The 12192-nt window shown below is 41.4% G+C and overlaps 1 protein-coding gene across 1 annotated transcript in view; it reads left to right on the forward strand.

Annotated features, from left to right (window-relative positions):
• The window catches only part of MAD1L1 (mitotic arrest deficient 1 like 1), a 352753-nt gene that overhangs the window by 8930 nt on the left and 331631 nt on the right, over positions 1-12192 (forward strand). The gene's annotated exons all lie outside the window — the stretch shown is intronic.

Raw genomic sequence — 12192 nt, forward strand, 5'->3', positions numbered from 1 at the left:
ATTTTGTCAAAGCCACTCCCCAGTTGTGTTTTCTAACACCATCTGGTCTGTGTGCTGGTACTCAACAGCTCCTCCTGACATCTGGAGCAGTGAACCAGATTTTTTAAGGTCCCTGTGTATCTGGTGTAAAAAGGAGCTGGAAATAGTGGAATTTGAGATTGTTTTCTGTGTATATGTGAGTCTTTTGTGTGCCATATTTCAACACTGTTTTATTTTCTCTAAATATTTACAGTGTTATTACATGAGAAAAGGAGATGCTTCTTTGTAAATAATTGATATGAGCATTGATCACTTTTCACACTGAGTCAAAGCTGAAAACATGAGCAGCAGAACCTCGTCTTGCCAGTTGTTTCTCCATTCCATTCATTCCACACACCCAGCCACAGAGCTGTGTCTGCACACTGCTGGGATTGTTTGGAAATGCACAGATGGTTTGGACACATCACTGCTTCATGTAAAAGATACTTGTGTTCCCACTTGGGAAAGCTCCCTTAATTTCCTCAGTGTTTTCTGTTTAATGAGGATAACGAACCTTTTCCTGAGGCCTGCTGGTAGGTAGCAAGCTTGAGGTTCTCTCCTGCATCTGCTGAGGATCCATACATTTAGATGAAGATGGAATTATGCTAAGTCTCCTATGGTAAGGTATGGACAGAAATTGTAGGAACCCTTTTCACAAAACCTTTTGGAGTAAAAGCTTTTTACTTACCTCAAGCTGTTAAAGGTTTAACGAGGTAATTTCACAGTAGGAGAGAAATGGAACCAAGTGATTCTGCCTGTTGAAGTCTAATAACTCCTTCATTTAAAATCAGAATATTCACTGTGAAGTGCTAGTTTTGTGATTGGGCCATATTGTTTAGTGCTATTAATGGCACCTTCTACAGAAAGGGGAATTGCTCTTGAGAAAGATCATCTTTTCATGCAATTGGAGCAAGTGGGACTGGATGATTTCCTCCTCCCTCCCTTATTGTTCTTTTTCTTTTCTTGCTCAGACTTCTTACCGCATGAATTACATTAATTTTTGTGAAGGTGATGAAGATGGTGAGAGATCATTGTCTTGGTTGGATCCTGGAAAATGCTGTTGGTGAAAGTTTGAGAAGAGTTAATTGCCCATCTCATAGTAGAAAAGAAACAGGAACAAGTTGGCTGATTGTCCCAAAGAGCCAGAGGAATGTTCTGTTTGCTAATAACTAGATAAGAAAGGGAAGAGGGAATAAATTAGGATTTCTCATCTTTTCTTATCAGGTTCTTCATTGGTACTGAGGATGTAAGGGAAGTGCATGCAGTGTGTGGCGTTTTAGCAGAGGATGATTTTTCATTTCCTCCAGCACTTCCACAGGGCTTGTTCAGTGTCTGCTCTCAGTGGTTTCTGTTCACTGATTGCCTGCTCCCAGCAGGCTTTTTGTCAGATTGGCTTATGATCAGCCCTTGCAGTGTAATTTTATGTAATAATACTTGGGAAGGAGGCGCAGCTTTCAGGAGTGTGGTGGTAATCCAACTGTTTTTAGTACTGGTCTCTTTTTGGTGACAATGGAAGAGTGTTTATAATGCTTCACCTTGTGGGGGGAAAACAAGTTCATTAACAGTTGACTCTGGCTAATCTTCTGTTTGCTCGTTCTGGATTCCACTTGTAAGCTCCTGGGCTTTCTCTCTCTTCATAAACAGTGGAAACCAAGACAGCTGTAGTCTATAGCAAAATATCCCTGTGCTGTACAGTAGCTAGATAATAAAATAGGACTCATCATATATGCTATATATGGTTCATGTGTACACATTATAAATCGATGTCCTCTTTCTTGTGTTCAGTTATATGTCCTTTGGATTTCTTGAGCTTCCTCCTGCCTACCTTGCAGTGTAGTTAGCTCTGGTTTTTATTGTGGATCTAGGTCTTTTTGGTGTGTTAGTGTTATGCTGCCAGGGATTTTCATACATTTGTCATGTGTTGCTCTGACTTGATACTTCTGCTGTAAAATTGGTTTCAGCTGTAAAGGGATAAAACCCACAAAATGTTAAATTCTTGCTCTGTGAGTTGAAAGTCTTATTTACTTTGGTGTCCTATAGAAGGATATTTATACACAGCTCTTTTAGGACTGTTATTAGGAAAGGGTTGTGTTGAGAAAACAAGCTTCTTGTATTCTGTCTCTCCAGGATGTGCTGATGTAGTTTCTATTTCTTCAAAATCCAGTATTTGAGTAATTGAGTTGTTGACCATCTTCACTGACAAACCATGTTTATTGTGACACGCTCGGTTGTTTTTTCAGCATTGGACTATTAGCTTAGAGATATTTTCCAGGCAGTTCCTCTACTGACATGTAACAGTTAATCTATTTTAACAGAAGAATACTTGGGGCAGGTTTTGGGTGACAGCAGTGGCTTTGTTTGAGTGACAAAGCTCAGAACTCCCACGAGATGGCGCCCGCTCTCCTGCAGGGGAAGGACCGGGCTCGCTGCAGCCTGGGGTTCAGCCCGCTGTGAATCCATCAGCCTTGGGAAGGGGCAACTGCGCTCAGGAAAACTCGCAATTGCTGCCGGCAGAACTTTTAAACTCTCTTTCATGCTGCCCGCATGCACTCACCGTCTCCTTGCCCACTATCTGGGCTGTACCTTGGTATGAAAATGGTTTGTGCAGATTTCTCTGATGGAATATGAAACTGTTTCTCTAGCTGACTTTGTAAACTTCATGTTTACACCATGTATTCTTAATTTTGTCTTGTTTAGTAGGAGTTCTTCACAGCTTGGTTCTTTTCTCTCCATCCCCAAGCCTTAGATTTGCATTTTCAGAGCAGTGCTGTTATTGTTCTGCCTTTCCCGTCTGCAGCATGTAGAGGATGCCCAAATAAAAAATGAGGGTGCTTGTTCTGTGAGCTATTAATCTAAATAAGCCTCTTTTGCTGCTGTTTGTCTGTGTTTGGTTGATATTGTTTTTGTCCTCTAATGAATTTAGCAAGTGATTTGCTATCCATAAATAGATATACCCTGGAGTACTGAGTGATGGAAAAAGATGTGCATCAGGTATTTGTTAAAGCTGAGGCAGTAACTCAGATACTGAAGGTACTGATAGCCACTGATAGCAGCTGACAAGGTTTAATGCTAAATTTGTCTTTGTGTTATTCCATAAGTGGCAGAAGATTGCAAATTTTGAAAGGTTGGAGTTTGGCAGAAGAGCCATACAAGTGGGTGAAGACTGCCAGGTGGGCCACAAACAACAGCTTCAGAGGAGTTTTAGTCCAAGCTTTTTTTTGTTTTTGAGGTCATAAAAAGTAATGTGTGATATAGGGTTTGTTTTTGTTTGTTTCTTATTTTGCTTTGTGGTTTTTTAAAGGAAGTAATGAGTATAAAGTTTTTACAGATTCATCTGCTGGGCTTAAAGATCTTTGTATACACAGCAGAGTTATTTTATGTTGGTGATCAAGTATATTGATCATGGCCTATTTAAATCAGTCTTTCCTTTTTGGAGCACTGTTTTCTTTTTCCAATGGTACTGCGTAGGGAAAAACCAAAAGATTTTGTTCATACAAGTTTTCAGAATAATGTTGGCTTTTTCCACTGTGGGGATCTCAGCTGTCTTTTTCTGAAGGGCCATGGAATACAATGTGGAAATTAGAGGTGGAGCTGATGTATCAGAGAGAAGAGAAGTGTGCTTGGACTCTTGTGTGGAGCTCAGAGACTCTGCTCAGGGGTTTGGGTGTTCTGAGTCACATCCCACTGCAGTTCTGGTGTCAGGCAGGGCTTGGCCCCCTGTGCTGATGGTGTGAGGCTGACCCAGAGACACTTGGGGTTCCCTGGGTGTGGGTTTGGGGAGTGCCCACAGAGCCCTCTGGGGTGAGTGCAGGTGGCTGCAGCAGTGCCATCTCCTGGAGCTGCTGTGGCTGTTTGGGGAGCTCTCTGGCCAGGCCAGGCCTGCCAAGGGAAGTGCAATTTGCCAGGAATTTGGGCCAGTGCTGAGGAACCATTTTCCCTTGGTGGAGCTGCCAGCTGCAGACAGCAGACACTGATCTGCTGACCTGTCGCCTCGAGCCAAAGAAGTGAACCTGGGAATGCTGACCTGGTTTTCTTTCTCAAACATCTGGGAGCTGGCTGCCTGACAAATCTTGGGGACTAACTTCCTGCAGTGTCTGAGACCAATTAAGAGAGGAGATAGTGTGAATGTGTATGCATTTCCTCTCTAAGAAAGGGTTTAATTAAGTGGCAAGCATCTCTATTTAGTACAGTGGTTTGCACAGTTGTAATTCATAATTACCCAGGTGCTACACTCAGTACGGGAAGTCCTTCTATGCACATTCTGCTTTGGGAGCTGGGGGAAGGGAGGGGAGAGAGGGAAAGGGAATTGGATTTCTTGATTCTGCATTTACTGGTGGATTAGTGCTCTTTTTTTTCAGTGAATAGAAGAAAAAGGAGAATATTTGAGTTCTCTACTTTCCTTTTTGAATCTTGATTAACTATGCTTAGCTACTGTGCACTCTCTTCCATCCAAGGCATTGAATATCTTTGCAGTAGTGAATGAAGCTCATAATCTTTTCCTTTCTCACAAGGTAGTAATTTGTCTTTCTCTGAATGTCCATTATGAGTAAGTAGTTACTGGTTAAAAAAAAATCTGTTGACAGATATACAAAGTAGTGCATGTTGAAATAATTTGAATTACTCATGTTACTCTGGATACTTAATTAACTGCAGCCAATCAAGGCAAGACTGAGGGTTATTGTTGCTGGTTCCAATAATGCCATAATTCTGGCACGATCATTCCATAGTGGAGCAAATATTTTTATGGGATAGCCTATTGTGGCCCTGTGGTCTTTTGTCACCAAGCAAGAAATCAGTCTAATTAAAAGCATTTGGTGCTGGCTGCCCCCCTGTAACTGTACCACTGCCCTGAACTACAGTGCTAATTTCTCTGTTAGGGAGGGTGAGGAGTTTGGTTTGTCTGGGTTGGCCACTGGTGGCCCCCAGCTTTAGAGCTGTGTCCTTAATTGGAAGAGAAAATTGGGATTAGCATAGTATGAGGATATTGAAGCTTCATGTTCTATGTCTTAGTTTTTCATAAATAGTTGTAATTTATGATCTGTGAACAGACTGAAATTTGCATGACTGCTGTTTACAAGATTCCCAGTGTAAAACAAACTGTCTCCTCACAGTGGGAATTCCCAGGGTACCCAGTAGGGAGATAAATGCTGCGTAGGGGGAACAAGTAATTAAAAACCACCACAAACAAGCACCAAAAACCAAAACAACAACCAAAAAGCACTGTGCTTCTTAGAGAAACTTTTATAGTTATGATGTCTAGGCTTACCTCATGGATGGGTTATCTGCTGTTCTGTATAGGCACTGCATTTTGCTGTTACTTTTTTGCCTTCTACTCAAGGTGAAGATTTGGGAATTGCTAAAGAATTCACCCTCTGAAGAGGGCCAGTGTATGCAGGTTGCTAATATTCCCCCAAATCCCTCAGAACAGGGCTTTCTTTTTGCTTCTGCACAGGGATTAATACTGAGTGAATTTCCCTTGCATTGTTCTGCCAAGATGAGTTAGTCCCAGTTTAGAGCAGCTCTGCCATTCCTGTCTCACCTGGGGCTTCTGACTCCAGTGTCTGTCTTAAAATATTCTGTTCCTACCTGGTACCTTCTGGTTCTGTGAAGTCTGCAACTGAAATAGGTGTCCTTGCAGAGCAAAAAAAAAGCAGTCTGGGATGGGAAACAGCAATCCCATTCCTGATCTGTTCCCTCATCAGGTCTCCTGTGTTGGTGCATAAATAGTTGTGCTGTTCCAAAGCAGGGCAGGGGATGTGGAAGGGATGATGAGGGTAATCATTGTGTTTATACAGAAATACAGAAATAAAGGCTACGTGCGCCATATTTGTAGGGCTTGGCATGTGTGAAAGATGAAAGCACTGCCTCAGCAGTGTTTAACAGCTTCTTGAGGGGGAGGTGCCTGAACAGTTCCAAAGGGCATCTTTGGCTTTAGAGTGAGGTACAAGTGTAAAGAGAAAACTACTTGTGCTTTTCTTACACTAATTGTGCATGTGCTCAAGCCACCAAGTTTTACATAGAGAAGTCATGGAGGAAGCTGTCACCTGTTGAATGTGGCATGCAGCATATGCTGGAGTATTGCTCTAAGCTCTTTTGTTCTTCATTATCCTGTTCTCTTGTTTTAAAATGTACATTATTCTTCACTTTCCACGCTGCTTTAGGTTTTAGCTTTCCATGACAGAACTCTTATTGTGCCTCATGGGGAGAAAATGCTGCTTTGTCATCTCAATTCTGAAGCTCCAGGCTCCAGAGCAGTCAGATGCAGTTTTGGGAGACTTTCAGTCCATGTTTGGGTGTTGGGAGGAATGCATTTCAATGTGATGCTTGGAGGTGGATGTCAAATCTGTGCTTTAACCAGAGTTTAGTTTTCTCCCATTCCTTTGGGGTTTATCCACTTAGTTTTAATAAAGCAACCATATTTCATAGGTATCTTTAAGTGTTGTAGGCCTGTGTTTTACAGTTTTTCACTGAAATGCTGGGCAAAACTTCCTGCCAGACTTTCCTATCTGATACTAATTTTCTCCAAAGAGTGCTGTACTTATCTCTGATGTTCAAAAATATTAGTGTTCTTTCTCCTTTGCCATTAATGCTTTTATTTCCATTTGAATATATCAGAGTAATAACTCTGAGAGGCTAAAGGAGAGATAGGAAGAGTATAAAATAAAACAGATGAGCACCTGACATTGAAGCAGAGCAAGGCTGTAATGTATAATCAGATAATCAGAGTGAGAAGTAAGCAAGCTCAGATCAAAAATATATCTGTCCTTGCTTTGCATTTCAAAGCTCTGGGAGCAGTTCAAGAGATTGTCTTCCCAGGATCACAGATCTGACATTCTGGAGACAGAAAAAGCTGTTAAGCAATAGCTTAGCACACTGTCCATCTTTGCTGAAAGGTGATTTGAGGAACTTCAGTAGTTTGAGTCCAAGAACTGTGTGGAGAGTAATTTAGCAATGTGTGCTGGTGTTGTCTGCTCCATAGCAGGTGTTTCATTTGCCATGGGGGGCTCACCAGCCACACACTCCATTTTGAGCTGCTGCTGTATTTCTTGCCAGTGTTGTTTGACACTGTTGGAAAACAGTTGGGTAAAAGTTGCTTTGGCTCCTTGCAGCATGTAGTGACCCATGTTATGTGTAAATGGCTCCAACTTTGCTGCTCACTCTGCTGTGAAGGAGAAGCTTTCAAAAATACAGACACTTCTAAAGAGCCACTTTCATTGCATTAGGCAGCCCTGTTTGCCTTAAAGTGAAATTATCATTTAAATAGCAGAGACTAATCAGCAAGGGGATGGTTTGCTCCTGTCAGACAGCTCAAATGCTTGTGCTTGATTTTTATTCAGCCTATCATTTGATCGTTTCCAAAAACCCAATAACCACTATAATCTCCAGCTCAGTTTTAATTTTACCTTTCCATTTCCATTTTAGCATCTTTCAGTATTTCAGCTCTAAATTTTAAGCTGGGGCTGTTGATGTGCCCTTAGATGTGCAGTGCATTATCCCTCATTTACCCCCAAAGTTTTGCTTTTGCAGGGAAACTTTTAAACAAAAATGCACATCCCATACATGCATATTGGGGATGATTTTGTTTTAGCATAGTAATGTCTTTTTCAAAGCTCTTCACTAAATGCAGAGACCTTTTTTGAACAGAAGCAAAACAAAATGTTTCAGTAAGGATTCAAACTCTTATGTGCTGCTCCCCTGTACTCCTGGGCATGGCCTTTAGCTACAGGGCAAGGAATCTCCCTTCTTCATTGGATCAAGGAATACCAAGATGGATTGTGCCAGACTGATGTAACAGCTTTCTTTGTCTAGAGAATTGATTATATTATCAAATAAATCACAATAAATCTTATTTCTTTGAACTTCACTGAAACAGGAACCACTTGGGAAAGTATAAACCATGGAGGAGAAGATGGAAATTAATAGAAGAATTGTAGGATGTATAAGAATTGTTTAAGCAGGGATAGATTCAGTATTGTTGAAAGGAAAATGCAAGGATAAGTAGAATTCCTCAAAGATTAGCCTCAGGATCTGCTTTATTTAGTATTTCTATTAATGGTTTTGGTGCAAAAATTTGGTGTGTGCTGATAAAACTTGGCTAATGATGCCAAGTTCAGAGGATTCATAAATACACAAAAGCTGGATATGCAGAACTGAATGACCCTGAGGATTAGAGTGCAGAAATGGGACAAAATTCAATGAAACAAAGCACAATGCTCCGTGGAATTGGGAGCTGAATGCAAACTTCTTTTGGAAAATGTAGCACATGCAGTAGAAAGGACCAGAAAGGCTGTTTGTTAAAATCACTGTTCATTCTCACACAGGGGAGTCACAGGAGAAAAATTGCCACGGAGGTGAAAGTGTTCGAGGGGCTTGGGAGATGCTGCTCAGAGTTCTGGTCACCCAGTGTGGAGGAGGATGGTGGGGGATGCTGAAAGCAGCTGCTGGAAGGAGCCTGGGAGCCATTCCTGAGTGTGGAATGGAGCAGCCTCTGGCAGAGTCTGGTGGGAGATGTAATTGCTGCCAGGAAATTGATGGCTAGAAGGCAGGAGAAGGAAGGAGGATCCATACTGGTGAGAAAAGGAACCAGCTATCCTTAAGACTTGCGCTGGCATTTAAATCAAATTGCTGCAACCCTGCCATGAATGCAGTTACAAGGAGATTGTTACTTTTAGGAAGACTAAAGTTCTGAATGCAGCGTCCAGTGGAGTCAAAGGTATCCAAATTTCTGCTCCACAGGGTTATGGAAGAGATGAGTTCATAATAGCAATGGACTGGACAGGACCTAAACTAGAAGGTTCTTTTCAGTCCCACTTTGATTTGAATGTGCCAATCTGTAAACAAGGGGATGTACTCAAGAATGGGAAGAGGGGCAGTTTTACATTTTAGTTTGGAATTGCAGGCTTTATTTGATACCAGGGTTCTGAAAACTGGAGGTGGGGAAGGGGGAGTGGAGTTTAATGAGTAAAAGCAGATCATGTCCATCTTTCTGCCCATGCAGAACAAAATTGTACACAGAGACATGAAGTGTGAGAGCAGCTGACCCTTGTTCATGTTGAGAAATAAGCAGTTTGCTGAAAAATGCACTGAACTATTAAGAAGAGCTTATCTGTCAGTGCTGATAAGACCAAAATATGATTTGTATCATTGGAGAAGCTTTTCTGAGTGTTTTTGGTGCAGGTTATCTTGATGGTGTTTTGAGAATGACTCACTCCTGGTTAGTGCTTACCCTCATCAGTGCCTGGAGCACGGATTCCTGCTTCAGAGGGAGCTGGAAAGGGGCTGCTTTAATCATCTGGCCTTGGTTTGTCATCAGTGCAGTGAGGGGGTTTTGTGCTGGATTGGCCAGGAAAGGTCTAATTTTCAGTTTTAATTGTACCTAACAGCCAGCATAGCAACATCAACTTGGGCAGGAGGAAATTGGAAATGTATGAACATTACAGTACTTCAGTTTTTCAGCATTGTTAAAGTGCTCCTGCTCTGACAAGCTTGCTTACGTGCCCTGTGAAGATATTATGTAAGCTTTGTCCTGAAGCTCCAATCTGTCCTCCCTTGGGACTGCTTTCCCACTGAATATTTTTGATGAAAGCTTATCTTTACCTGGGTTATATTCTCTTTCCTCACAAGCTGCTTTATTAAAGGGAATATTCTTGCAAATATACCTTTGTCCATGCATTGCTTGGAGAGAGAAAAATTCATGTGGCTTGGAGTAGCAAAAGCACAGCACAATGTTTTCAAACATTTCTTAAAGGGCACAGTGAACTTGAAATCTTAGTGAGTTAAAAGATTAATGTGATAAGTGCCTCAAGGTTCTCTTGAACTAGCTGTGATTATGTAAGTGTTGTTTGTTATTTTAAAATAACTCATAGCATGGAAATTAGCATGGTGGATTGGATTATTTACTCATCCATTTCTGGTCAGTGTCAGTGCTATCTTGGGCTAGATAGAAAAATCCAGTGCAAGACCTGAAGCAGATTTTTTTTTTTTAGAAAGTTTGTTAACTCTCATCAATATGAATTTTAAATAAGCATAGAGATTTTCAGTTGGTGCCCTCCATCCCTTTTAAAAAGTAAAGACTCTTGCAGTTTGGACCTCTTATGTGTGCATAGAGTAAATAGAAGAATGTTTTGCTTCCAGCTATAATCCCTCTTATTTGAAACAATATTCAACAAGGTTGTAAGGTATTAGAAGTGAGCTTCCTAAATTGCTGCTGTTTCTATAAATGATGCCTTTTTGTGTTTGAGACAAAATGAAAAGTGTTCTTTGTCTTAACCTACAAAACCCACAGCCTGAAGTGAGCTGCCTGAATGAGAGCAAACACTGCATTGGGCTGGCAAGAGCACTGGGGCTGGGATAATTGGAAAGATTCCCATTCTGGAAGCAAAGATGGGGAGGTGTTGGGGGCTGAGTGGGTCCCTGTGTTTAGTGAACACCAGAATCAGTGCTTGGGGGTTGTTTTCAAAGTGCTGACCTGCATACCTGAAATAAGAGCTCAGGGCTCCTGTTTTCAAATGCAGCTCTCAGTGGGGTTAGAGCAGCTTGTAGGAAATGGAGCCAGGCCTGCTCAGCAGAAAGGAGATAAAACATGCCAACTCTCCCACTTAGCCAAGACAGGTAAGAGCTGGAGGTGCATGGGACCTTCTATCCCTCCCTTCCACTGATGTAAAATTCTAAGAGTGCATTGGCAAAGCTTATTTTTTCAAATAGATGTTCTGCACATATTTTGGTCATCACCTTGCAGCAAAGTGTTTTTTTTCTAATGAAGTCATGTCCTGCAGAATGGTGTTTATGTGAGAGCATGATCCATTTTGAACAGAGTGGTAGAAACCTCTGCAGCAGTGAAGCTGCTCTCAACTTTTGCTGCCTCTTGCTATATAAGCAGAAGACATCTGTCACAGAGCCCAAACTTCCCGCAAAAGGCAGAGTTTTGTCTTTTCTTGAAATGTATTGATTCACATTTTGAGCATCTCTTCTCTGCTTTTTTAGTGCTTCTTGGACTCAATCCTTACTCACTCCCTTTCTCTGCATTATTCTCTACTCCCTTGTCAGCAGAGTTAACAATTTCTGTGTCTCTGCAGGGAGTAATGGGCAGCTATTGCAAGAACCATTTTCTGGCACAAGTTGTTCTTGTTGTAATTGCTTTTGAATTCTTATTACTTGTTTAAACTGTCTTCCAGAGACACTCTGATATGAGCAGTGTAGTAAAAGGGAAGATAAATCTTTTGGGTAGGAAGGAATATGAAATTCTGGATTTACTTGAGTAATTCCCTGCTGACCAAGTTGATTTATTTTCTGTTTTAATGAAACAGTCATCCTCTTGCTGTGATACACATCAAGCTCTTCAGTGATGGCTTGAAATCCTGCTAACTTTTCTAAGGTGGGCAGAAACGGGGTGTCTGGCTTTGACTGAGAATATGTTCAGTATCTGCATCCTCAGTTAGACAAGTCAGCTTTAACTGGGACAGCTTTTGGGAATACTTCACAGCTCTGCTCCTGGCTCCATTAGAAGAAGAAGCTTTAACCTAGTTATGAGTTTTTTATACTCAATTTTGCTACTGTGTTTGCAAATGACATTTGACTCGATGCTCTTTGTACTCCCAGAGATAAAGCTCTGTGGCTTCAGGTGGTTTTCTGCAAATGCAGCAGCCAAGGTTGATGGCATCAAGCCTATTTTGTGACAAGCCTTTCATTTAGGTTTGATGGTTTCCAGTGTGACTTTGGCAAAGGCATCACCTGCCTTCTGGAGAGCTGGCCCACTTGTCAAGGTCACACAACACCTTTTGGCTCACCTGTCTGCAAGTACCTGGCAAGGGGAAATGCAATTGGCACTTTGTAATAAGTGATATATTTGCAAGTCTGGTAGAGAGGAAGAGTGAAAAAATGCTTTTTTTTTTCCCCTAATTGAATAGACATAGGTCTTGGAAATGCACATGCTCCTGCCTGGATGGCTTGTGACAGCTGCTAAAGATAAACATGCTCTTTCTCAATGTCATTTGACTGTAGTTAGATAGTTAAAATAGCTTTTTCTGTTCCAGAAATATCTGTCTGGTTTTTGTATTCTGTTCTTTTCAGTGGTGGTGTGTCCAGGTCACCAGATTTTCAGATCTGTAGAGTACCAGGTTGGAAGGGACCTCGAGGTTCAGCCTTTCCAGATAAAAGCATGATCTGGAACAAGAT

This window comes from Geospiza fortis, unplaced genomic scaffold (genome assembly GCF_000277835.1).
Source record: "Geospiza fortis unplaced genomic scaffold, GeoFor_1.0 scaffold237, whole genome shotgun sequence".
Classification (NCBI taxonomy): domain Eukaryota; kingdom Metazoa; phylum Chordata; class Aves; order Passeriformes; family Thraupidae; genus Geospiza; species Geospiza fortis.